Source organism: Neodiprion lecontei, chromosome 1, assembly GCF_021901455.1.
Source record: "Neodiprion lecontei isolate iyNeoLeco1 chromosome 1, iyNeoLeco1.1, whole genome shotgun sequence".
Taxonomy (NCBI): Eukaryota; Metazoa; Arthropoda; class Insecta; order Hymenoptera; family Diprionidae; genus Neodiprion; species Neodiprion lecontei.
This window is the reverse complement of record NC_060260.1, coordinates 14387040-14412487: the sequence shown is the minus strand read 5'-3', so window position 1 is coordinate 14412487 and position 25448 is coordinate 14387040. Positions and strand designations below refer to the sequence as shown.

At 45.7% G+C, this 25448-nt stretch overlaps 2 protein-coding genes across 9 annotated transcripts in view; one reads left to right on the top strand and one right to left on the bottom strand.

Annotated features, from left to right (window-relative positions):
• Nucleotides 1–25448, bottom strand: part of LOC124295250 — a 100455-nt gene that overhangs the window by 20576 nt on the left and 54431 nt on the right. The window lies entirely within an intron of this gene.
• Nucleotides 1–25448, top strand: part of LOC107221423 (trithorax group protein osa-like) — a 247354-nt gene that overhangs the window by 183358 nt on the left and 38548 nt on the right. The gene's annotated exons all lie outside the window — the stretch shown is intronic.

Here is a 25448-nt window from a genome sequence, read left to right as displayed (position 1 = left end):
CTGGGTATTCCGCGCAATACAGCAAGCACAATCTTACTTAATTACTATTTTCATCCGAACCATATTACTATGACCCAAGCATTCACCGACGATGATATGCATCTAAGAGAGGCATTTTGTCTTTGGTCCCAACAACACATTCGGATTTCTCCACTTTCCGAAACGTACTATTCAATAACGAAGCTACGTTTCACAATACCGGTCAGGTGAATCGTTATAACTCTCATTATTGATCAGCCGAAAATCTTCACTGGCATTGCCAAGTAGACTTCCAGCACCGTTGGAGTTTGAATGACTGGTGTGGGATAATCAACGGTTACTTGGTGGGTCCATTCTTTTTCCCCGGCAGACTTAATAGCGCTGAATACCTCAGATTTCTGCGTGATGAATTTCCAATATTATTGATGGATGTTGATCTGAATACCAGAAACCAAATGTGGTATCAACACGATGGAGCGCCAGCACATTGAGGTGTGATTGTGCGTATTTATCTTAACGCTACTTTTCAACATCACTGGGTCGGCCGCGGTGGACCCATCCAGTGGCCCGCAAAATCTCCCGATCTGACCTCGCTGTATTTGTTTCTTTAGGGATTTATCAAGATTAAAATTTTTGCAAAGGTGCCAACCACTGCAGTAGATATGAAAAACCGTATACGACATGTCTGTAGGGGTATACCAAGAACTGTTCTTCTGCAAACGATTGAAAGTTTCAAAAATAGGTTGCGATTGTGTATCAACCAGGAAGGTAATGTGTTCGACCATCTGATCAATTCATGATAGTAGATTGTGCATCGACCGACAGACACACGCGCCCAGATATGAACGTCCAAAAGATTTCTGAAAATAATGGAATGTCTTCGGAACCATTTATCTTAGCACATTCTTGTTTCGGTGTTTTTTTTATGTAAAATTGAACGCTCAACCGGATAAAAAAGTAAAAAACATATGATTGCATTGATGAAACCGAAGTTGACCTTTATATCATCTTGGTGCTTCGACTCACAGGAAAACGAATATCACCAGTATCTGGCCCCCTTCGGTACCCGACAACTTATAGACGAAACATTTTTCTCTGTGACCATTGCTTCTCAAGATATTTAGCTGTATTATTTAAAATGGGACACCCTAGTAGTGGAGATACGACAGTTCTGCACGAGAAAATGGCGGCGTACCGGGAGCGTATCTCAATTCCTTACCGACAGTCGGTATGTTACCACCGCGATGGTAAGCCTTACCGACGATATTGTTACCGGCTGAAGCGTTAACATAGATGGCGACACCAGTATTTTCACCCAATCTTACCGACACACAGTTTGACAATGAATTATTTGCTTAGTCAGGTAAGCAGCTGTTTTGATTTTTGCTCAGTCGAATGAGCATCCATTTTGATTATTCTTCAGTCAGATGAGCATCCATTTTGATTATTGCTTGGTCGGATGAGCAATCATTTTGATTTCTTCACCGTCGGATGAGCAGACATTACACATTTTTTATTGTTAGATGGCAAACATTTTACCGACGAAATTGTTATCTCTGATCTCACCGACAGTTGGTGTTACCGGGTGTTACCGCAGGTTTGCCGTATGTGGTGCCCCCTTCATCGCATTATCGATCAATCGATATTCCATCCATCCACTCTGCGTGATGTTTCTATTGCTCGCCGCAAGATGGTAACTTTTTTCTTATTTTATCATGTGGTTGTGGGTGAAATTTTCAAAAAATAACGGTCGAATGCTTTGAATAGATCGTCAAATTTTTCACATGAAATGCAGGTCGAGACCTGTGGAATAGGGTGTTTTTATTGAGTGGCGGTGGTAGTGGGGGGGGGGTGAAATAAATCTTTTCAAAATAGCGGTTGAATGCTTTTGAATGTATTATGAAATCTTTTTCCCACGAAATACCGGGTGGAATTGTCAATAAACCAGTCTGGGGGCAGGGGGGTCCAATAATTGGGTCCATAAAAATTCTTTCCACAAAATTCTTCTCACAAAATGCGTGTCCAGACTTGTCTGATGGAAATTTGTGGTGGGGGTGGGTGGTATATAAAACGTGAGCCTATTCCGATAGTCACTCTGTTCTCATCGCCTCTTCGCGTCGTGAACTGCTCTTACTTGTAAAAAAAAAAAAAAACAAGAAACTGATTGAAACGCAATGGATCTGACAAAAATTAACCACGTCGGAACTCGAAATTGGGGGGTGTATGACGTCATCGGGTTACGACTGGTCAAAACAAAATTCGGGGTACGTGTTCTGGCGACGATCGATGGAGAATACAACGTCTTCTTACCACCGAAAATCGTGAGGGTTCTACAAGAAGATTCTAATCAGCTGACTGAAATGTGTAACATGGCCGGTGAAAATCGTCTGCAAATGAAATACCTTGGTGGGGAATTCAACAAGTTTGAATTTTCATGCAGTTATATGCCGTAAATAAACTATGCGATCCCCCCCTGCCCCTCTTCTTCTACAAAATTCATCCGCGAGGGGATAAAAGCGGGTGTGCTAGGGATGGAATAGTCAGTCTTCTACATACTGTCTGTCAGTAAAATCGAGCGCAACTTTCTCACTCCTCAGAATGGCGATGATCCTAGACGTGCAATGTTTCATAGGCCATAACATGAAGTTTGTACCTAGGGAAGTCGCAGTCATCAACGTAAACAGGCAGGGTCTGGGTTACATTATTTTCAGACCGCCCTATGATTTGGCAAGCTTATTACTTGAATGTAGAGCTACCAATGTCTGGTTGACGTACAATCACCACGGAATATCATGGAATGCAGGCAACAAATCTCACGAGGATGTACCAACGATTGTGAGAAAAATGGTGGGAAATGCTTGTTACGTATACGTCAAAGGGGAGGAGAAGAAAGCATGGCTGTCGGAGATCATCGATGGTACAACGAGGGTTGTTAATATGGAAGATTCGCACATCACACCCCCTACACTAGAAAAATTGTGGTATATGGATGTGGCACCCTGGCATAACTTAAACCATGGATACTTCCCATCGAATAATATCCGGAAGCATGTAGAGAAAGGATCAATTTGATATGATGACAACCCTGAATACATCCCGGCATACAACTGCGCCTTTGAAAATGTGCAGCGCCTACGGAGTTGGTATTTGAAGGAGTGTACCAGCTCCCTCGAGAAATCCTTCCGTCTGTACAAAGAATTGGACAGTTTAAGGGCAATCATGTCCGAGGATATAGCTTTTTTACCAAAAGAATTCATCTACACGTTCGCATCAAACGCCATCGATGATGTGTGGGATAAACTGTCTGAGAATATGAAAATGGATGACAAGATCGCCAGTTTCCGCAGATGCCTCCAGCATTATTCACCAGGACCCGATGGCGATATAGTGGATGGGCCAAATCCTCTAGTAAAAGACTGCCGGAAATGCGACCGTCTGCCTAAAAAATGCTCGCAATATGCACAAAAATACCCATAAAATTCATTACAATTATATTACAGTTTACACATACAATTAAAATGGAATATTCAATAAAATTATTTACCCATCTAGGAAATAGAATTTATGACAATATATATCCTAGTTTGTACATAGAATTAAACATGAATTTATTTACATAAAATTGATACAACTATGTATATATCTTGTAACGTGGCAGTTCGGTTAGGCCTGCCCGTTACAAGAGACTCCCTGAACCCTGGGCGAGATCCCGGAATCAGGGTCTAGAAAATCGAGTCGCGGAATAATCTTAGAGAGCGCCAGAACTGGAGTCACGCACCCGAGCTTCGACAGGGACGAAATAGAGCATTGCGACCCAGATATTTCAGGCTTTTGTTTTTATTTTTTTTTTTGAGTGCACCGGCTACCCTACAGCGACCGACTCCGACGCTGAACATCTTTCGAGGCAAGGCGAAACCACGGAGATCTCGCGGGAAGGACACCGAGGCTGCGGAGGGGGAGGCAACGCAGATCCCTGCAGCGCGGGAATCCAAGGCGGACGCGATTCCCGCTGGCGGCCGGTGCGCCGCAGCCTCCCCGCTCACCCCGCTTACGCCCAACCAAGGCACCCGCGAGGTACCAGCTAGCGACGAGGGAGCACCACCCCGCCCAACCCCAGGACTACGTAGAGCTGCGCGGGAGACGACATCGCGATCTAGCCTTAAGTTCTGCGCCGCGTAGAGACGACAGGTGCGCGGCAAGTTGCGCAATCCCCTAAATCGATGACCGATCGATTGTTGCGCATTCTTAGGGTGATGACGTCACGAAAAATTAGCGCGACGAGATCGGCGTTGCGACCATCCGAGATCACTCTAGTTCTGGCGATTGAACAAGGTAGCCGAGTTGTTTTCGAGGTCGAGTTTGCGTTAGTTTTGCGTCAGTGAAGGCTTGTTTCGTTGCGAGGACGATGGCGATGAACCGTCACGAGGGTGTGGGTGAATTCGTGTGGTGGATGTGGAGCGGTAAGCGCTGTTAACCTTCTTGCGATCGAATTTCGAGAGTAATTGAGTAAAGGCTTATCAGATAAAGGATAGCCGTTTTGGAATTTGCGTGTCGAAAAATACTCGAAATTCGTTTGCCGATTCTTTTGCTTGGTGACCGTAGCCTGAGTTGCGCGCAAGGGAGTAGCGTTAATTTCGGGGGATCCGGGAAATCGAGTCGAGCCACGGGTTGAGCCGAGACGTTATTGTCTCGAGTTTGAGTGTGACCGAAGTCCGTTACACGGGGTCATTTCACTTCGTCCGGTACATCCTCCATTCTCGTGTAGGTCGCGAGCAGTCACGGGGAGCATTCGAATTCGCGACTGCGTCCCGCCGTCGCCGAGAAAGTGAAGCTCGGGTGCACGCTGATAAAAATATGCGGTTTTAGAGGAGGATCGCGGGTGTCGCGACGAGCCTCGCCTCAGTTCAGTTTTTTTTTTGTTTGCATTATCAGTTAGTATTAAGTTGGCGATCAGCGCCATTTTGTAAAGGACGTTCGCGAGCAGCGCATCGAGTCTGATTTTGTTTTTGGTTTTTATGAATTAGGGTATTATTAAGACGGCGACTAGCGCACGTAGGCCGTAGAGGTCTCCTAGATTTATTCACCTTTTTTTTTTAATTTTTTTTATTTGGTGTGTTTCTCCCTTTCTTATTTAGTTTAGATAAAATTTAACATTGTATTTGGAATCGCGAAGGACGACTTGCGTAGTCGTATTATCATTATTTTTATTTTTATTTTTATTTCTTTTGGTTTTTGTAATATCGCTGATGAGAAATATATCATTGTAATTTTATAGCGTGTGATGGAGCTGGAACATTTCTAATGAAATGTAACAGTTTATATCCTCTCGTAGGAACATGCCGGGGATCATTTAGATGAGTACAAAATTTATCATGCAGCGTAGCCCGCCTTATGCGCTTGGCTTTCTTATCGGCAGCAGTGCTCAAATTACGCGATTATGCACTTCATATGCACTGTCGCCGAGCCCGGCGAGAGGCCGTGTGAGCAGTCTCAATGCTGCTTCCAGGCGTAACGCACGTCTAATCAAATATAATATAACGTTAACGCTTCATCGTATCATTTGTTGTTATCAATTATCACTCAATTCTCTGTTTGAATAAACATATAAATACATATATAATCGTTGCGCAATATTTGCATGACAAGCGAATTGGCCACCTCACGCGTTGGCTTACTTGTGTTACATCTCTCTCTACCCAAAAATTACCCCTCCCCTCGCCGCGGTACTGAGCTATCGAGTATATGGTTGCGGTATTTCGCATTACCGATTTCGAGGCGTGTTAATCACGCCAGGCGCCCAACACATTCGCGATATTGTTTTAGGTCCAGGATACCTCACGGACGCCAAATTATTGTGCACGCGGTAAGTTCCCGGTTATTTGCTCCGAGTGACCGAGGTGCAGAAAAATCCACGTCACAATCTTTATAAGTTTTATCTGTTCTTTTCATATAAATTTATCTGATGGGAAAATGTAAAAATATTGTAAATTTTATTTGCTATGAAATACACGATGAATAATTGTAAATTTTATTCTTCAATATAATCCTCATTATGATATACATTCTATACAGTACACACAAAAGTAGAAACTTGTTGGAGTCTTCAGGTTTTCTTATGAGAACCTTTTTTTCACAACTCACTTTGCTAAACGCTTGCTTCCGCACTAGAGATTTTTCAAAATACTAGAGAAGTTTCAAACTGCTATTCAATTTTGATACGAAAGGAGACACACCCGCCCTCCACCGAGCAAAAACCCGCCAGCCAATCATTTGTGGGGTGTACACCACGTGACATACAGACAAAAATGTAACGCGGGGGGCAGTATAAGCTAGGAGAAAATTTTCTCAAGAGCTCACTACCTGCTTTTCGTTTATCGATTTTTCCCATCACATGCCCCACGCTGATTAACGAATCATAAAACCCAAAAACTGTATATGCACATTCTCGCGCCAAACACTGCTCGCTACCTGCTTTTCATTGACCGATTTTTCTCATCACATGTCCCACGCTGATTAACGAGTCATAAAACCCAAAAACTGTATGTACACAAACCATCCGGTCAAGAGTGCACAAGACAAGATTCTTTTCACGCCAAACACTGCTCGCTACCTGTTTTTCGCTTATCGATTTTTCCCATCACATGTCCCCATGCTGTTTAGGGTTGGGGTGCGCAGGCTCAGACCTGTTTGCCATAAAATTTTTTGAATCTTCGCTGGCGGGGGTGGTACAAAGCTTGGACCCCCCACCACCACATCCAAATTCTTGCGATCTATCGGCCTATACATAAGCTCAACGCATCCGATGCAGACTCATCAGTTTTACACGATACGTGCAAGTCAAATTTATAGAAGGTTCTGTTTATATCAACGTTGAAGTCATGGTTACTGAAACATACTCAAATCTCGTAAAAATGATGAAGAACGCACACGATTTGTTGGGCGAGCTGCATCCTGAGCAGGAGAATGACGACATCTTCAAGCACTAGATTGGCATTGGAATGGAAAATCGTCAATTGCTGCGTGATGTTTCCAAGTGTCCGAGAACGAGCATAGGGGCGAAACTGCAAATCCAGCATACAATCACGCTCGTACAATCCTGGATAGCAAATATTCGGCAACAACTGCGGCAGCAGCAGCAGCGCACAGTGGTGATGGATGCTAATATCGGCAGTTCTGCAGGCGTACAGTGGGACGACGTGGATAGTGCTTTTACCAACCGGATCCGAACGGGAGTTGTCACAAATCTCCGGCATAAGAATTTGGAAGCCTTTTTGGACGACGCGCAGCGAATCATCGTTGAGCGATTGAGGCTAGTACTGCGCGAGGAGGAAAATGTGAAGGTTAACCTCACATTATCCTGCAAATTTGAAAACATAAAGCACGAGGGGATTGCGAAAGAAGTTGAAAGCTTCAACACTTCCAACACCGCGATCCTCCCCTCGAGCGATATGGACGGTTGGTTTACACACGCAAGGAACGATCTACTTGTAAAGGTTAAAGATTTTGAACAACGCGATTCTGGGTGGAGCATGATCGAGATCCTCAATACTGCCGTAAACATCAACCTGTACCGGCCTCTCGCTGCAGGGCTTTCAACATTCGTTGAGCTGCCCGAGGATATTCGGCTGAAGAAGGCTGTGATCAATGTGAAAAACAAAGATAAAAGATGTATTCTCTGGTCCGTCACTGCAGCCCTCCACCCGGTCAACACCCACACCCATAGGACTAGCCATTATTGCCGCTATATTTCAGAGTTGGACTGTACAGGTATCAAATTCCCTGCTACTCTACATGATGTGAAAAAGCTTGAGAGATTGAATAATTTACGAATCAACGTATATGGGATAGAATCTCAAACTTTTTCGCATCGTGCAAAATCTAATAAAAGCGTCATCGTGCCAATTTACTTGAGTGATCATTTGAGTACCCCGAACATTGATACGATTCATCTTCTGATGGTTGAGAGTAATCCAGAAAATGATATGGCTCACGAGTTAACATCAAGCTTCCACTTTGCTTGGATTAAAGATCTTTCACGATTGGTGAGCAAACAATTGTCTAATCACGATGGTCAACTGTTTTTATGTGACAGATGTTTGTCTCACTTTACCGTGAAACATGCCTACGACAAGATTGCATTATGCTCAATAAAGTACGCATGGAATTTCCCGAGTGTAAAGATATAGCATTTTCCAATTTTCAAAACAAAGGCCCCGTCCCATTTGCGGTATACGCCGATCTCGAATGTATATTAGAGTCTATACCGGTTGATGAATTCCAAAATCACGTTTCAAATCGTAACACACGTGAATTTCAAAAGCATATCCCGCACAGTGTAGCATACTATGTATATTGCGCGTACGATGAGACTTTATCGAAGTTCCACACTAAATGCGGTGCCGATTGCATAGATTGGTTCATGCAGCAGCTTAAAGATTTATCGATTAAAGTAGAGTCACGCGTCAAAAACATAATTCCGATGGAGTCTCTTACCCAAGTACAACACGATCGTCACATGCGCGCAAAGAATTGTTATATTTACGAAAAGCCGTTTACTCCTGAGGAGGAAAAGTGTCACGACCACTGTCACTTTACGGGTAAATATCGTAGTCCTGCTCATAATCGGTGTAATTTGAATTTCAGAGAGACGCACACAATTCCAATAGTTTTCCACAATTTGTCCGGTTACGATTCGCACTTTTTAATAAAATCCCTCGCGTGAACTTTTCCCGGTGAAATTACCCTGCTACCCATAGATAAGGAGAAATATATATCCTTAACGAAACGCGTTGATGGAACAATGATGCACTTGAGATTCATCGATTTGTTTCGATTTATGGCTAGCAGCATCCATAAACTTTCCAAATATTTAAATAATGCAGACAAACACACAACACGTAAATTTTATAATAATCCGACTCAGTTTCGTTTGATGACTCGCAAAGGCGGTTTTCCTTATGAATACGTCGATTGTTGGAGGAAACTCGATGGAACGCGATTACCTGCAAAGAAGCATTTCTATTCGCACCTCTGCAATGCAAATATTTCAGACACCAATTATGAGCACGCTAAAAATGTTTGGGGGGAATTTCATTTAGAGTCATTGGGGGGCTATTCAGATTCATATTTAAAGACCGATGTTCTTCTGCTTACCGATATTTTCGAAAATTTCCGCGTTAGCTGCTTCAAAACATACGATTTAGATCCGTTGCACTACTATACTGTACCGGGACTTGCTTTTGACGCGATGCTCAAGCATACTAACGTAAATTTGCAACTTTCAGACAACCCTGAAAGGGTGTTATTTATTGAGACAGCTATTCGAGGCGGCGTAGCACAATGTTCTAACCGACACGCTCGGGCCAATAATAGATTCATGGGAAAAGATTTTGATCCTAGTAACGTGGAATCGTATCTCACGTATTCTGACGTGAATAATCTGTACGGTGCAGCTATAAGCGTGCATTTACCAATCGGCTTGTTGGAGAGGGAGTATCAGCACATCGATATAACAAACTATCCGGACGATTCGCCGGTCGGTTACTTTCTGGAGATAGATTTGGACTACCCTGTAGAACTTCACGAGGATCATAAAGATTTACCTCTTTTCCCCGAACATTTTCCTCCTCCAGATAGTAAAAATGCCAAACTCGCGACCACCCTTCACCCCAAAATAAAGTATATATTGCACTATAGAAATTTGTAACAGTGTTTGAATTTAGGATTGAAAGTAACGAAAGGGCACAGAGTTTTAAAGTTCGCACAATCTCTATGGCTCAAGTCTTACATCACGCTCAACACAGACATGCGTAAGCTATCTAGGAATGAATTTGAGAAAAACTTTTACAAACTCATGAATAACGCGGTGTTCGGCAAGACTATGGAGAATGTGTGAAATCATAAAGATGTTAATTTGGTGACAAAATGGGAGGGAAGAGGTGGCGCGAGAACGCTTATTGCTCGAACAAACTTTCACAGCTGCACCGTATTTGGCGATGATATGGTTATCATTGAAATGAATCGTGTCAAAGTTCACTTCGCCAAACCTATTTACGTCGGCGCATCAATTCTAGATCTGTCAAAAATCTTTCTCTACGATTTCCCCTATAATTATATTGAAACCAACTTTTCGAATAAACAAGCTGAATTGATGTATACCGACACATACAGCCTTATTTATTAATTCAATGTGCCTAATATCTACAATATCATCAAACGTGATGTAAATACAATGTTTGATACCTCTGACTATCCACTCGACAATGTGTATGCTAATGACAATGCTAATGAAGGATTAAAATAATGGCGAAGTAAGCACGAAGTAAGCACGATCGTACAAAAAAAATTGGCTCTGAGTTGGCAGGATGACAAACTGCAATTGATACCTGGGCAGACCGACACCGTCCCTTGGGGGTTTGACGCAGCCTCCCAATAGCTATAGGCTAGAACTGTAGACGTAAAATTGAAGTGAATATTTGATGTTTGACATCTCGGACGATCCACCATCAGGCGGAAACGTTTCACCATCAGTACGATATTTAATGGATTTGAAAATGTGAATTCATATACTTGGCAATTCTTTATTTATTTATTTATTATTAATAATATATCGAGAAATTATTCATATTTATTTGTTCACCTCGAGAAAAGTTTTCAGAAAATGAAAAAAAGTTTTCCAAAAAATAAAATGTGTAATAATCGTATGGCAAAATTGCATATTATTATTATTATTATTGTTATTATTATTATCATTATCATTATCATCATCAACATCGTCATCGTCATCGTCATCGTCATCGTCGTCGTCATCAACATCGTCATCGTCATCGTCATCGTCATCGTCATCATCATCGTCATCATCATCGTCATCATTATTATTATTTTCTTTTTTTTTTTCCGAGGAGTTGCGGAATCCAAGTTACGGATTCACGCCAGTCATACGGGCTAGCGCGGATGTGGGACTCCAGGGTGGCCTACCCAATAAACCGCCACCTCCTGTGCAACGCTCCCAGCCAGGAACTATGGTGATATTACTTCTAGCTGGGAGCTCTGTCGGTGTGTGTCTCGTCAGTCTGTCCGTCCGTCTGTCCCGTGCCGGCAGTCCGTCAGTTGCGTTACGTCAGGCAGCCGTCCGCGTTCTTACGTCGTAGGATTGTCTCTGTGTAGGTGGCAACAAGTTGCCACCTTTCTGTACTATGGAGCATCACCCCGACAACGTTGTCGGGAGTGATGCCTCCCACGACCGTCTCCAGTCTATGTCTTAGTTCTGTCCAGCGGTCACATTCGAAGAACGTGTGTTCCGCAGCGTCTCATTCGTGTCCGCAGTACGTACAGTTGGGCGTCCGTACTCGGTTCAGGTTGTGTAGGTAGCGTCTGAAGTAGCCGTGGCCCGTCAGAAGCTGGGTGACGTAAAAATTCACATCCCCAAACCCCCTCTGGATCCACGGTCTCGGGTCCTTAATGAGTCGTCTCGTCCAGTTTCCCGTTGTTTCTTCCGTCCACCGTTCCTGCCACGTCTGTATCGTCGCGTCTCCTTCCGTCGTTGCCGCGTCCCGTCGGGTCACGTCCGCGTCTCTTCCGTAGACCCTCTTGCGCTCGAACGCGAGAAGGTCTATGGGAATCACGCCTGCCACCACCAGAACGGCCTGTGCTGAGACCGTCCGATAGGAACAAGCGATCCTCAACGCGCTTCGTCTCTGTACCATCGTCATTGCGTGACAGTATTTCTTAGTCTTCAGAGAGTCTGCCCAGATCTCCGCACCGTAGAGGAGGATCGAGTTCACCGTCGACATCAGGAGTCTCCGTTTCCCTGGTCTCGGTCCGTTCGTATTTGCCATCAGGCGGCTTAGGGATGCTATCCTTTCAGCCGCCTTCTGAGCCGTTCGTCGTATGTGAGGCCAGAAGGTCATCTTCGTATCCAGGGTCACCCCCAGGTACTTGACTTCCCCTCTGGTCTCGATCTCGTCCGTCCCGACCGTCATGCGTAATGTTGTCGGTATCCGTCTCCTGGTGAGAAGCACCAGTTCTGTCTTTTCCGTCGCGAGTTGCAGTCCGTGGTCAGTCATCCACCGTCCGACTCGTCTCATTGTCTGATTCAGTGCGTATTGTGCCAGATCTGGAGTTCGTTCGACTATCACTGCCGCCACGTCGTCAGCGTAAGCGACCAGGCGAACGCCGAGTGGGAGCTCCAGTCTGAGCAGGCTGTCGTATATCCCGTTCCAAAAGTCGGGTCCTAGTATGGAACCTTGAGCGACCCCCGCGGTAATCTGTCGCGTCACTTGGCCTTCGGTCGTTTCGTACGTCAGTCGTCTGTTCCGAAGGTAGTCTTCAACAACTCGGAGCAGGTAAGGCGGGACCCCGAAGTCGCCTCTCAGCGACCCTAGGATATCCACCCACCTGGCCGAGTTGAAGGCGTTCTTAATGTCAAGTGTCACCAGCAGCGCGACGGGTCGCACAGCGTGGCAATGTCTGTCTGTCGACCGGAAGGAGTCAACCACCTCTTGGATCGCTCCAATCGTTGATCGACCCCTCCGGAAGCCGAACTGCTGGTCAGAGAGGCCTCCGCCGTCCTGTATCGCGTCCGTAAGTCGTGGTCGCAGAAGCTGTTCGTACAGTTTCCCTGTCGTGTCCAGTAAGCTCAGCGGCCGGTAGGCCGACGGCGTGCTGGGGTCACCCTTACCCTTTGGGATAAGGACCAACCTCGCCACCTTCCACCGGTCGCTGAATGTCCCTGTCGTAAGGCACGTGTTGTAGAGGTCGAGAAGTATCTCCGGCCTCAGGCTCGCCATCAGCCGAAGAACCTCCGCCGGTACCCCGTCCGGTCCTGGCGCCTTACCCCTCTTCATTGCTTTGGTCGCTCCGACGAGCTCCTCGGCGGTGAAGACGGGGGGCGCCGCCGTCTCGTCGTCGTTCGTCGCGTCCGTACGCGTCGGGTGCGTCGGGAACAGTCCGTCGACGATCCGTCGTGCGGTTTCAGCATCCTTGAGTTCTGGCGGGATCCGGGCCCCCAGCCTACCGGTCACAATCTTGTAACCGGCACCCCAGGGGTCGCGGTCCACCTCCTCGCAGAGCTTCTTCCAGCATCGCGTCTTGCTGTCTCTGATGGCGTACGTCAGTCGTTTCCGTTCAGTCTTGTACTCGGCCTGAAGGGTTTCCCTTTCGGGTCTCCCTCCAGCCCTCGTAACCGGTCGTCGTTTTGCCAGGCAACTCTTCCGCAGCTCGGCTATCTCGTCCGTCCACCAGTATCGTGGTGGTCTGTTACGTCCGTACCGTCGTTTTGGCATTGTGCTGTCGCACAGCCGCGTCGTCAGTTTGGCCGTCTCGTCCGCTAGTCTTTCCGCCCTTTGCCGGCCAGTCAGCTCTGGGGGGACGTCGGTAGTTGGAGCCGGCGCTGCCGCCAGCTCCGCCGAGAACTTCAGTACGTCGAGATTGTCTATGTTCCACCGCGGGGGGTGCCGTGTCCTCGTCCGTGTCGTCCTTGTCTCTCCTGCCACTTCGAAGGCGATGTACTGATGATCGCTGGCCGTGTAGCCCTCGAGCACCCGCCACCGCCCTATCCGTGGCAGAGTTCTGTCCGTCGTCATCGTTACGTCCGGGATGGAGTCTCCAAATCCCGGCCGTCTGTACGTTGGTACGTCTCCTGTGTTTGCCACTACTAGGTCCAGCCTTGCGGCCATCTCCAGCAGCAGCCGTCCGCGTCTGTTCGTTGCCGTCATGCCCCACTCGACCGCCCTCGCGTTGAGGTCCCCCGCGACCACGAGGTCCCCGGGCAGGTCCCTGAGTCCGTCCTCGAGGAGCGCAACCTTCGCCCGGAACTCCGCCGCAGCGCAGTTTGGGGTCAGGTAGACGCTGACGTAAGTGATAGCGCCCACCCTAGCCCAGACTTAGTCGTCCCCGACGCCACGAGCGGTTATCCGGGCTCGGGCAGCGCCCCTCACCCAGATAGCCACTGCCTTGGTCTCGTTCGTAATCCAATCCTGCGTTTGTCGCTCCCTGTACGGCTCGCGCAGGATCAGGATGTCGGCGTCGTGTTCGTCTGCTATCTGTGGTAGTAGCATGTCTGCTGTCCTACTACGCTTCAGGTTGCCCTGAACTATCCTGTACGTCTTCCGGCCTGCTTCTTGCACTCCTCCAGCGCAACCCGGTACACCGCGCACCTCCTGGAGCCCGCGAGATGCGCCGCATCGCCGTGTCCCGCCTCGGCGCACAGTGGGCAGGCCGGTCTGTTTTTACAGTCCGTGGCGTAATGTCCTGTCTCGCGACATTTCCTGCAGCACTTCGTCCGGTCTGTATTTTTACATTTTGCCTTCGTATGCCCGTTTTCCAGGCACTTGTGGCATTTCGTCACCGTCACTCGTGGTCGGACGCGGCAAGCTACCCATCCAATCCCGATCCGTCCCCGGCCGAGCAGCGCTCTGGCTTCCTGCGACTCTAGGTCGCATACGGCCATGAACTGCTCCGCCCGGTTCGGACCGAAGATGTGGACCCCAAAGTCCATGTCTCGTCCCGTCTCCCGTCGCAGTGCCTGTATCACGTCGTTTCTGGTCGTGACACAGTCAAGATCCATGATCTCCAGTTGAGCCCTGGAGGTCCCGGTCCTGACGTTGCCTGCGTCGCCGACCGCGTCCTGCAGGACGCGTCGGAAGTCGTCTCGTCCGTTGGCGTCTGTCTTTATCTTCAGAAGACACAGACCATTCTTCGTCTTCCTGAGAGTCGTCACTTTAACGTAACTCTTCGCAGGGTCGACCGTGGTCCGTATCTTCCTGACGATGTCGGAGTACGTCGTGTCGTTTCCGGGTTTGACGAGCACCGCCGTCCCCCAGTGTTTGGGAGCCGCTCTGCGCCCCTCAGCCCCGGCCGTCGTGTCCGTTGTCGCGTTCGTCTCGTCCGTCCGCGTCTTCCGTTTCTTTTTTTCCTTGTTTTTCCTTGTGACTTTCTGCCAGTCAGCGACCGGTTCCACAACCGTTGCCCTCTTCTGAGAGGATTCCGGAGTGGTTCCAGTCGCCTCCCGTTTCCGTTTCGTCCGCGGAGTGTTTTGTGTCCGTTGTTCAGTCTCAACGTCCGTCTCCGTCGTCTCGTTGGCCGTCTTGTGGTCCTTCGGGGCTGCTTTAGCGCGCCTGTTAAGCGCAACGTCGGCAGCCTAGAGAATAGTCTTGATGCCCAATTTGACGGACATACTCATGTTTTTTTTGGATGGCCGCTGCTTCGGCCATCCTTGTCGCCGTACTGTGAATCAGTAACAATACGTCCGTCAGGTCCATATCGTCCGTGATTCGTGTCTTTGTGCCGATCGTGGATACAGCGGAAGCGCAACTCGCTCCGCTGCCCGTGCTCGACACGCTGTCCGTCCTGTCTCGTCGTTAGAGTCCCAGTGTCGTCCTGTCCGCTGTTCCAGTTTTCGTGTCCGCTGTCTTCGTTGCCGTCTTTGTCACCTGGTCTTTGCACAATTTGCGGCCCTCAGAATCCATGCCGCTGCCATGAGCCACCGGGGCTTTCACCCGATCGGAACCCAGGGTGGATTTCCCCCGTGCTGGGGCTACCACCTGAGGTATATCGTTGTTATTCTTGTGCATCTCCATAAAGTTCCTACGTGCTACGGGTCTCTCGGGGGTGCGACTCCCCGTACCGCGCCGGAACATAGCACGGCCCCTGAGGTCGCCTCGGGGGCCTTCCGTCGGACTTGTGCCGACTTCCGTCCCCTCCGACTTACTAGAAAACCCCGGGGTCGTCACTTCCCGAGCAGACCAGGTTTTTACGCCCAATCCGCCTCCTGAGGCCGCCTCGGGGGCCATCCGTTGGCCCTGTGCCAGCTTCAGTCCCCCTTGACTTACTCGATGTACGCGGGGTCGTCACGTCCTGAACGAGGGATTTAACTGTTGAAATATAGATAGACAATAAAGCTGTACTAAAGTTACTAGGGATTTCTCGCTGTATCTAGTCCCTAGAGACTTTTGTAAGGTGGTACCTAACAACCTTTCTGTAAGACTCGCTCTCCTTTTTCTTTCGAATGGGTAACGCGCACGGTCGCAACAAAATTAATACACGTGGTTTCTCAAAAGATATATTGTATTACAGACATATAAATGTGTTGAATGAAACAAATATAACCTGATTCTAAAACACCTAGCCTCGTTAAACATAATCCCAACATTAACCCCCCCGCCACCTGCGGTAATTATTATTATTATTATTATTATTATTATTATTATTATTATTATTATTATTATTATTATTATTATTATTATTATTATTATTATTATTATTATTATTATTATTATTATTATTATTATTATTATTATTATTATTTTCATAGTACAGAGTATGGCACATGTGCGTACAAAGGAGATCAAATGTGGAAATATTTGTATATTCAAAATCTTTTATTGTAATTCGGAAAATACATACAAATTATGTTACATGTCTGTTTTATTTATCCAAGTATTGTTCGAACTATCAAAACCCAACCACTTCACATAGAACAGATTCTCCCGTTTGCGTAATACCCTCTCCACAAGGTAGCCGTCGGGGTATTTTACTTTGCTGAGCTCTTCTTCGTAGAAGCCCCCCTCGATGGGATGATCTCGATAATCGGTAAGTTTGTAGGTGGGTGGATTGGTATCTTTCACCTCACTCGCGGTGAATATTTTAATCGTCCAATTGGGTGTATAGCCTTTTTCGAATACATTCTTGTACTTGCTGATTCGAACTCGATCGCCTACACTGAATTTCCGCGCCCGATCACTTCGTTTGATTTGCCGAGGCTTGTACACGCTGCGATACAGCTGTTTTTCATTCTCCGTGCTAACATCCACTGGTTTCATGCGAATCGTGCGATGTTTGGTGTTGTTGTAGGACTTCATTAAATCATCCAAAATATCAATCCACTCGTACGATCCTTGAAGAGTGAACCGCTTCCACATTTTATTTTACAATGTTCGATTAGAACGTTCGCATATCGACGCCTTTAAGTTGCTAAATGTCGAATACATGTTGATATTGTGATGCTTCACGAGGGCTTTGAATTCGCTGTTGTAAAATTCTTTGCCTTGATCAATGTGTAGATGTGTAGGTATACGGCTCTGGATCAGTACAGATTTCATGGCAGCAGTAACATCTTTCCAACTCTTGGACGTTAACGGCACCGCCCACGCGTACTTGGAAAATATATCGATGATTGTTAGTAGGTATTTGTATCCCTTGTTGCACGAGCTGTATGCGGTCATATCGACGAGATCAGCTTACCAGGTCTCATCCAGTCCGCGTACATCTACGAATCGGCGCGGATAGTTGCGTCGAGCCTGTCTGTGAAGTTCGGCATCTATTACAGTCTTCATTGTTCCCAACTGTTCACCTTTTAATTTTTGGAATTGTCGTCCAACCACTTTGGTTCCTCAATCGATACTAATTCCCTGCTGGTCTGTCCCAGCGTCGGTGTTGCTTGCTCCCTAATATGTTTGATGCGACTCAACGCGTTTTCTACGATTTTGTTATTTATGCGTAGCTGTTTCAACTCCTCGTTGTGATTATGCGCAAAACTCTCAAAATTTGATTGAAAAGTATCCACAGTATCCACAGCCATAGATCGTAAAGCGGTATTGAGAACTTGTAGGGAAATGGCATCGTTTTCCATCTGCGGATCAGCGATATTACACAATCGTTTGCTGTCTATATCGTACTGATTGTCGTTGGTGGTTTTGAATTCAACACTCGGAGGCCCTCGAATAAATTTTTTACCACCACCACCACGCTCCGAGTGTCGTCCGAATATGTCTATGCTCATCACTGGACGGTCACTGAACAAATGATGATTTTATGTTTACACGCCGCTAATAAACGATTCCGGCCTCGCGCAACTCTTCAATAATGGAGACTATTCCGTTGGAATGGTTGGTATTGCCTACAGCCTGTGACGCCATAAGCAGCCGGAGGCGATCTACAATTTCATGTGGATCATCCCAGTAGACGTAATCAACATCTGGCCCCTCCTTTCGCGCAATCTTATAGTCAGGTAGGCTTTTATCTGATTTTTTCGGCGCAACGACGTGTTGTGCAATGAAATTTATATACTTTGCGCGTTTTAAATCATCTCGAAGGCTTCCATCGGCTTGGTAATGTTTCGATGCGCATTTGTCGTCGTTGCAATTTTTATGTAATTATTCCTATCCGCATCATTTACAATCGATGCATCGGGTGATTTTTTAAACAGTATTTCGAGTAATCGAGGTGTTCTCTCATAACTTTTATCCCCCCACATTGACCAGATTATCAATGAAATTGATCGGTGTATCGCCAATCATCATACCCTTTCTCAACTTTCGAACACCGTACGTGGTATCCAAATCTCTCCTTTTGCTTGTGCTGAACATTTTCAAATATTGCGCCGTGGAATCCGTTGTTTTCTTCACCGGCGTACTTGTAGTCGAAATTTCACCAAACTTCAGTGTTTTATCATTCGTATCCATGAAATTCCCCTCATCCATATCCTCATTCTCCTCATGATCATCATCATCCCCGGTACTCTCGTCATCTTTTTCTTCCTCTTTTTTCATTGCCACATCCGGTAGTTCCGTTTTAATTTCATGTTTAATATGCTGCTGCCGCTGTCTTGAGGTATCAACCAATTCTTGCAACAGTGTTACTAAAGACTTGAACACCTCTCCCATAACCTGTTCGGTCGTATCCTTGTCCAACTTGACCGTCTTATGCTTCCGCCGTATGACATCGGATGCTTTCGATATTTCACTCAATGTATCGCTATGTTTACGAATCTTAGCACTCTCCATGTTGCCGACCCTATTGTTGCGATGAAACTGTGCAAGTTTATATAGTTTATGCTTATAAAGCAGTCAAACCCCTTCCTATATCGCCTCCCATTGATTCCGCTATCTCTGTCAATTACGGTAAAACTGTAATTGTCATCATTGCAGCATGCCGAGCACAAGTCTTTATATTGCTGATACGCCACGTCTGTGTTCACATGATCGTTGTAGATATGTTTCAGATTCATATCATCCTGCCGAAATAGCAACAATAAGTTTGCATTGTCACGCACTAGGTGTTTTGGAATGCACGCATACGTTTGACTTAGGTAAAAGATATCGACATCGTGATGCCTGCCCATGCTGATGTATGCTCTGATATTACCTTGCTTTTCACAGGCTACATCATCGAAAATCATAACAGAGTTGGGGTGAGCATCTTCCGATTTTACAACCTCATCGTTCTCACGAAACTGGAAATAACCCACACCCCTCACGGGTTCTAGTAACTTTTGTAAAAATTGATATTTTGGCTGGGTCAGAGATTTCGAATAGACGTAGACATTTTCGAATCGCAATCGATTGCCGTGGGTGATGAGTGAGAGAAGAGCATTAGTTTTACCACAATTAGATGGCCCGCAAAAAATTGCTCTAACGGTATTTGGCAGCAATTTTCCATGTCGTTTTTCTGTCTTTCTTTTTCCACGTCGAACCATTTTATCAAAATTCGCCACAGGTAGTTTATCGGGCTGATCTTGAAATCTCATGATGTTTCGTTAGCATGACAACGAGAACTAAGATGACGGTATATAAATTCCTCCTTTTATGGAAGTAACGTTAGTTGTTGCCCGACTATGAGAACGTGCACACGGAAGAAACGCGGTGGTGGTTTGTTGAATCAAATCATCAATCATCTCCCAGTTAAATTGCATGTGCCAGGGTATCAGTACTGCGAACCTGGAATGAAATTGGCCAAGAGGTTGGCCCGTGGGGATTTGGGGATCAATCCGCTGGATGCTGCATGTAAAGACCACGACATTGCATACGTAACGAATCGCGATATCGCAGCGAGAAATCTTGCCGACAAAGCGCTCGCTGAGAAGGCGTGGAATCGCGTCTTGGCCAAGGACGCTAGTGTGGGTGAAAAGGCTGTAGCCTGGGGAGTCACAAACACCATGAAGGCTAAATCTAAACTCGGAATGGGCTTAGCTGCGAAGCGGTCGAAACTTGGAGCGGCGGCGAAAAAGAAATCTAGAACAGGCGGGAAGAGTAAACAGCGGAAGAGAACAGTGAATCTTAAATCCATCATCACAGCAGCAAAGGTCGCCATGCGACCGGGTTATCAAGCCGTCGAGTCGGCGTTGGCGGGTGCTCGTGCGGCTGCGTGTGGGACTGGGAATAATATTCGTATACCTCGCGTTATACCTGTGCCTGATAAATTTGGCGGCATCCTGCCGTTTCTCATTACAATTCTGGCCGGTCTACGCGCTACTGAGGCTCTTGCGGGTGGTACTGCGGGTATAGCTTAAGCTGTCAACAAAGCTAGTGTCAACAAACATCGGTTGAACGAGACCAAACGGCACAATACAATAATAGAGGCGATTGCTTTGGGCAAGGAATCATACCTGCGACCCTACCGCAGCGGAATGGGTCTGTACTTACGTCCGGCAAAAAACTAATAAAGCTACCGCATCTAGCTCTCACCAACATTGATTTACGCAACTATGCTAAAAATATGAAAATTTCACATTTTCGCGGCGTGTTCATGCGGAATGATCTGCCGAAATCAGGACCAAAAATCCGAGAATCCGCAATTATTAATCTTGCCGATAAAAACGGTCCAGGGACACATTGGGTTGCATACAAGAAAAATGGTGACCATGTTGTGTATTTCGATAGTTTCGGTGATTTGAAACCGCCTAAGGACTTGATGAGGTATCTCGGTGTTGGTAGCGTTGAATACAATCATAAGAGGTATCAGGAATATGATACTGTGATTTGCGGCCACTTGTGCCTCAAATTTCTCAGCGAACAACTATGAAAAGACAAGTGTTACATGAGCAAGCATTAGTCATGTCGGAATCGTTGACGTTAACACTGTCAGGCACATCCTCCGTGCTGGAGGCTCAATATTTTCCCCCAATCGAGTTATCACCGGAGAAGAACTATGTTCTCGGACTCGTCGAGTTCCTGACATTCGATTCAACACCCAATATTCATGAGACGTGTAATAAATTTTACCTGAAACGAGCGGACAATAGCAGAGAGAGCATCATGATACCCACGGGAAGCTATGAAATTGAGGATATTGAAAATTTTCTGCGTAAGGAGCTACCCTCCGACATCACCCTTAGTCTCAAAGCTAACGACAACGAGCTGAACAGTGAAGTCACGTGCAATCATGTGGTAGACTTTAAGCCCAAAGATTCCATCGGTCGATTATTGGGATTTAAGGTAGTACCGTGATAGCAGCAGTCCTCAACTTCCAAAGAAATATCCCCCGTATAAAACATTATAACTAAAGTAAAAAGTAGTTGAGATACAGTACACCTTTGCGCCTCCACTCACATGCGCAGAAGTATAAAAATTTTCCCATTGCGTCTTTTGTCTGACTTAGCAACGTTGCATTCTAACTCACTATCTCTTGCCCCTCAAGCATGTGTTGTAGAGAAATGTATTGTTATGAAATCAATTTGAGGTTAGTTATAATTGGAGACTGAAAATAATACACAATGACTTCGCGATTAAAACCTGTACCGTAACCTATATCCGCAAAGTTCTGACATTTATTTCAATTCGTTGGGCCTTTCTGGTATTTTAAACTTCCCGCGTAGGGCAACGTTGCCAAGTCACTATTTCTCACGGGTCAGGTTATGAGAGAAAGTTTGAAAATCATTAAAAGCAACAAACTTTAAGAATTATTTACAAAAAAATGAATACGGCTTGTTTGTTTTTTTTGAGAAAAATTACTTGTTATATCCTCAATTAATAATTCTCAGTTTTTAAAAAAAATTCTAAGAAAAGTCTGGCTGTTATTAAATGAAATGCTCACTCTAACTACGGTCGGGATTGGGAATACATGTAAATTGTACGACTTTTGATCGCTAATATTGCAAAATTTAGTACCGCAAGGACTATTAAAAAAAATTCCTACGTATAAAGGACACTTCAAATTATGTGTATTCAAAAATTGAAAGATATTGTAAGAAAAGTGATTTATCACGGTACTACCTTAAGGCGGTTGAGCTAGCACGAAACGTTACTCATAAATCTGAATTACTAGTATCCATACTGAAGGTTGATACTTTACGCGTTGAGTCTAGCATAACCACAGGGGCGTACATAAACGAGCGTCGAGCTCACACGATTCACGAATTTTTCCCAACCGTTCCATCGGGATGTAAGATTGTCGAAGTGCCTGCCAGCGTCATTTACCTGCCAATCGCCGTACAATCGATACATCATTTACAGCTGAGAATAGTCAATCAAGAGGACGAGCTGATTAATTCTCGCGGCGAACCGATTACTGTACATTTACACGTGAAATCACTCAAATAATGAGAATCGTGTTTGAGACGAGAAAGTTGGGCAAAAGTTATAAAAGTCAAACGTCATGGTCAAAAATCATCAGTCGCCCGACACCTCTGACAACGTTTACACCGCCTACGAGACTGACACCTCTGAACGTTCGGTTTTTCCAGAGCCTGGGTCTTCGATTACTTGGAAATTTTGGAAAATAAGAATTTGTGTTCGCTGCATCCTGTGTGTGTAACCATGGAAGAAATAATAAGAATACAGAAACCCGTGGTATTCGACGAATCGATTGCGCACTCTGAGATTCATGCTTATCCGCCGTTTGCATCATCCACCTTCCAGAACAACGACGAAATCCATATTGTTGTTCAACATCAAGACTTGTGTCTACTGCCCAGTAAAAGCTCTCTACACATTCGGGGAAAAATCACAAAGGATGATGGTGTGGCTGCAGTGACGGTTACGAAATTGATCAATATGGCCGTTTGTCATTTGTTTGAGGAAGTTCGCTATGAGTTGAACGGTGTAGAGATTGATCGGAATAAAAATGTTGGTATCACCACCGTTATGAAGGGGCACTTATCCCTAAGCCCGGGTCAGCAATATAGTCTGGAGAATACCGGTTGGTTGACCGGTGATACCAAACTAAACGATGCCGCTGGAAATTTCGATGTTGTTTTACCGTTGAATTATGTGCTAGGCTTCGCCGAGGATTATTGTCAAGTTGTTGTTAATGCTAAACATGAGTTAATTCTCACACGTTCCACCATCGATTTGAATGCCGTGATTCAGGCCTCGCACACGGAAAACTTTAAAATCACCCTAAATGAAATCGAGTGGTTATTGCCCTACAACAAACTGGCAGATGAACCGAAAATCCAGCTACTCAACTACATCGCCAAGGATCCGGCCATATCCATGAGTTTTCGTTCTTGGAAAATGTACGTGTATCCGATGCTCCCGTCAACAACGCGGCATACATGGTCAGTCAAGACATCGACGCAGCTTGAAAAGCCGAGATATGTTGTTCTAGGATTCCAAACTGCCAGGAGAAACGAGCCGCTGAGAAATGCCAGCGAATTTGATCATTGTCGGATCAGAGATGTAAAACTCTTCCTCAACCTACAGTGCTATCCCTACGGAAATATGAATCTTGATATATACAATAATCAATACGCCATTCTCTATGATATGTATGTAATATACTTATCCCTGGGATGTGGATGGGATACAGGTTCTTAACTCTAGTAGAGAATAGGTTCAGGCTTTAGTTTAAGTGTTCATCATAGTGTTGTACATAAGAGTGACACGTCTTTGTCGGTAACGCAGTAAGAACTGAACTCCCTTCTCAGGTCAATTGACCCTCTGTCCCCGTTCACCTCCCACTCCACTCTTGCATCTCTCAACGTCATACTTACTCCTACACTCTGTACAAAATACCTTATTACTATACCTAAAACTACCTGATGGCCTGTGCATACTCGCATGTTTCTATTTTTTCGATATTACACTCGGCCATTCTGCAAGGACATCTGCCCTCAGATGTTTTATTCTGCTTCGCTGCTACCTGAATCGTCGTCCTCGTCGTTGGCACCCCACAGCTTCATGGAATCAGCCGTTGTTGATGTTTGGTTAGGCCCTTCGTGCTCCCCAACCTTTTGAACTGTGTAGCGGTCATTTCGTAATGCCCGTATTTCTCTATACGGACCCAAAAACTTGCCTTTCAGCTTTAACCCAGCTCCGAACTGCGTCCTTTTTATTGCTACTAAGTCGCCGCTCTCGTACTGCTGGGCATCCTTCCTCCCTTTGTTGTAGTTTCTTTTGTTCTTCTCTTGTGCTTCAGTGATCGCTCTTGCTGCCTCCTCGCGCAACACACACCTGTTTTCATCAAATTGTGCTGTCCACTCTGCTTCAATCAATTCTCTGACCTGCATGTCCTCCTTGATCCGCATATCCACCCCAACGAGCAACTGAAATGGCGTCTTCCCAGTGCTCCTGTTGACTATGGAGTTCAAAAACCTTTGCACCTTCTCGACATGTTTGTACCAATCGTCTGGATTAGGCGCCGTCAGTTTTGTTAACAATGGTATGAGAGTACGGTTTACTCTCTCTACCTGTCCGTTCCCCCTGGGAACTCCGGTCGTAATTAAGGAATGCTCTACACCTTCTTTGATACAGTAGTCCTTGAATGCATTAGACGTAAATGCTGTCCCTCGATCGGAGATGATTCGTTTCGGATTTCCAAAAACGGCAGCTTGCTTTGTCAATCTGTCTAATACCTCCACTGTATCAGTAGATTTAGTGGGATAAAGCCACGTAAACTTTGTAAATGCATCCACCACTACAAAAATATGCGCATATCTTTTCTTTGTAACAGTCATTGGGCCCACATGGTCAATATGGTAAGTATCCAACGGCGTGTCTTCTTTGTCCAAAGGATTTAAATACCCCTCTTGTTTACCCATTTTCCGCTCAGCCAAAATACAGTCTAAACAGTTGGCTATCACGTGCTCAACCTTTTCTCGCAGCCCCTTAAACCAGAAGTCTTGCTTAACAAACGCTTCGGTCTTTGTGACCCCAAAGTGGCCACGTTCGTGTGCCTGCTTGACTACCTGGGTCTGCATCGCCTTAGGTACTACAATTAGCAAATCGTCTTTACAATTTTTGTACAAAATATTATTTCTAATTACATACCCCTCGGTCCGGCTGCACGTTACGGCATCTATAAGCTTACGGACTTCACTGTCCTTGTTTTGTGCGCTTCTTAAACGTGCAATCAGCCCATCTTCACTCTCGCTTACACACATGACACTCGACAATGGATTTCGGCTTAATGCATCAACATGCTGCATACTTTTACCTGGCCGATGACATACTTCATACTTAAAATCACCCAACAATAAAGCCCATCTGGCCACACGCAAACATAAATCTTTCTTTTTCATGGTCATTGCAAACGCTTGACAATCAGTTACAATAGTAAATGGTATAGGCAGTAAATACACTCTAAACTTAACCAATGCCTTAACAATAGCTAGCACTTCTAATTCATAACTCGTGTACTTAGACTCTGCAGGAGTTGTTTTGCCACTGGCAAAATAAACCGGATGGAACCTCCCGTCGTCCGGGTCTAATTGCATCAATATTGCCCCGTACCCTTCTATAGACGCATCCGTA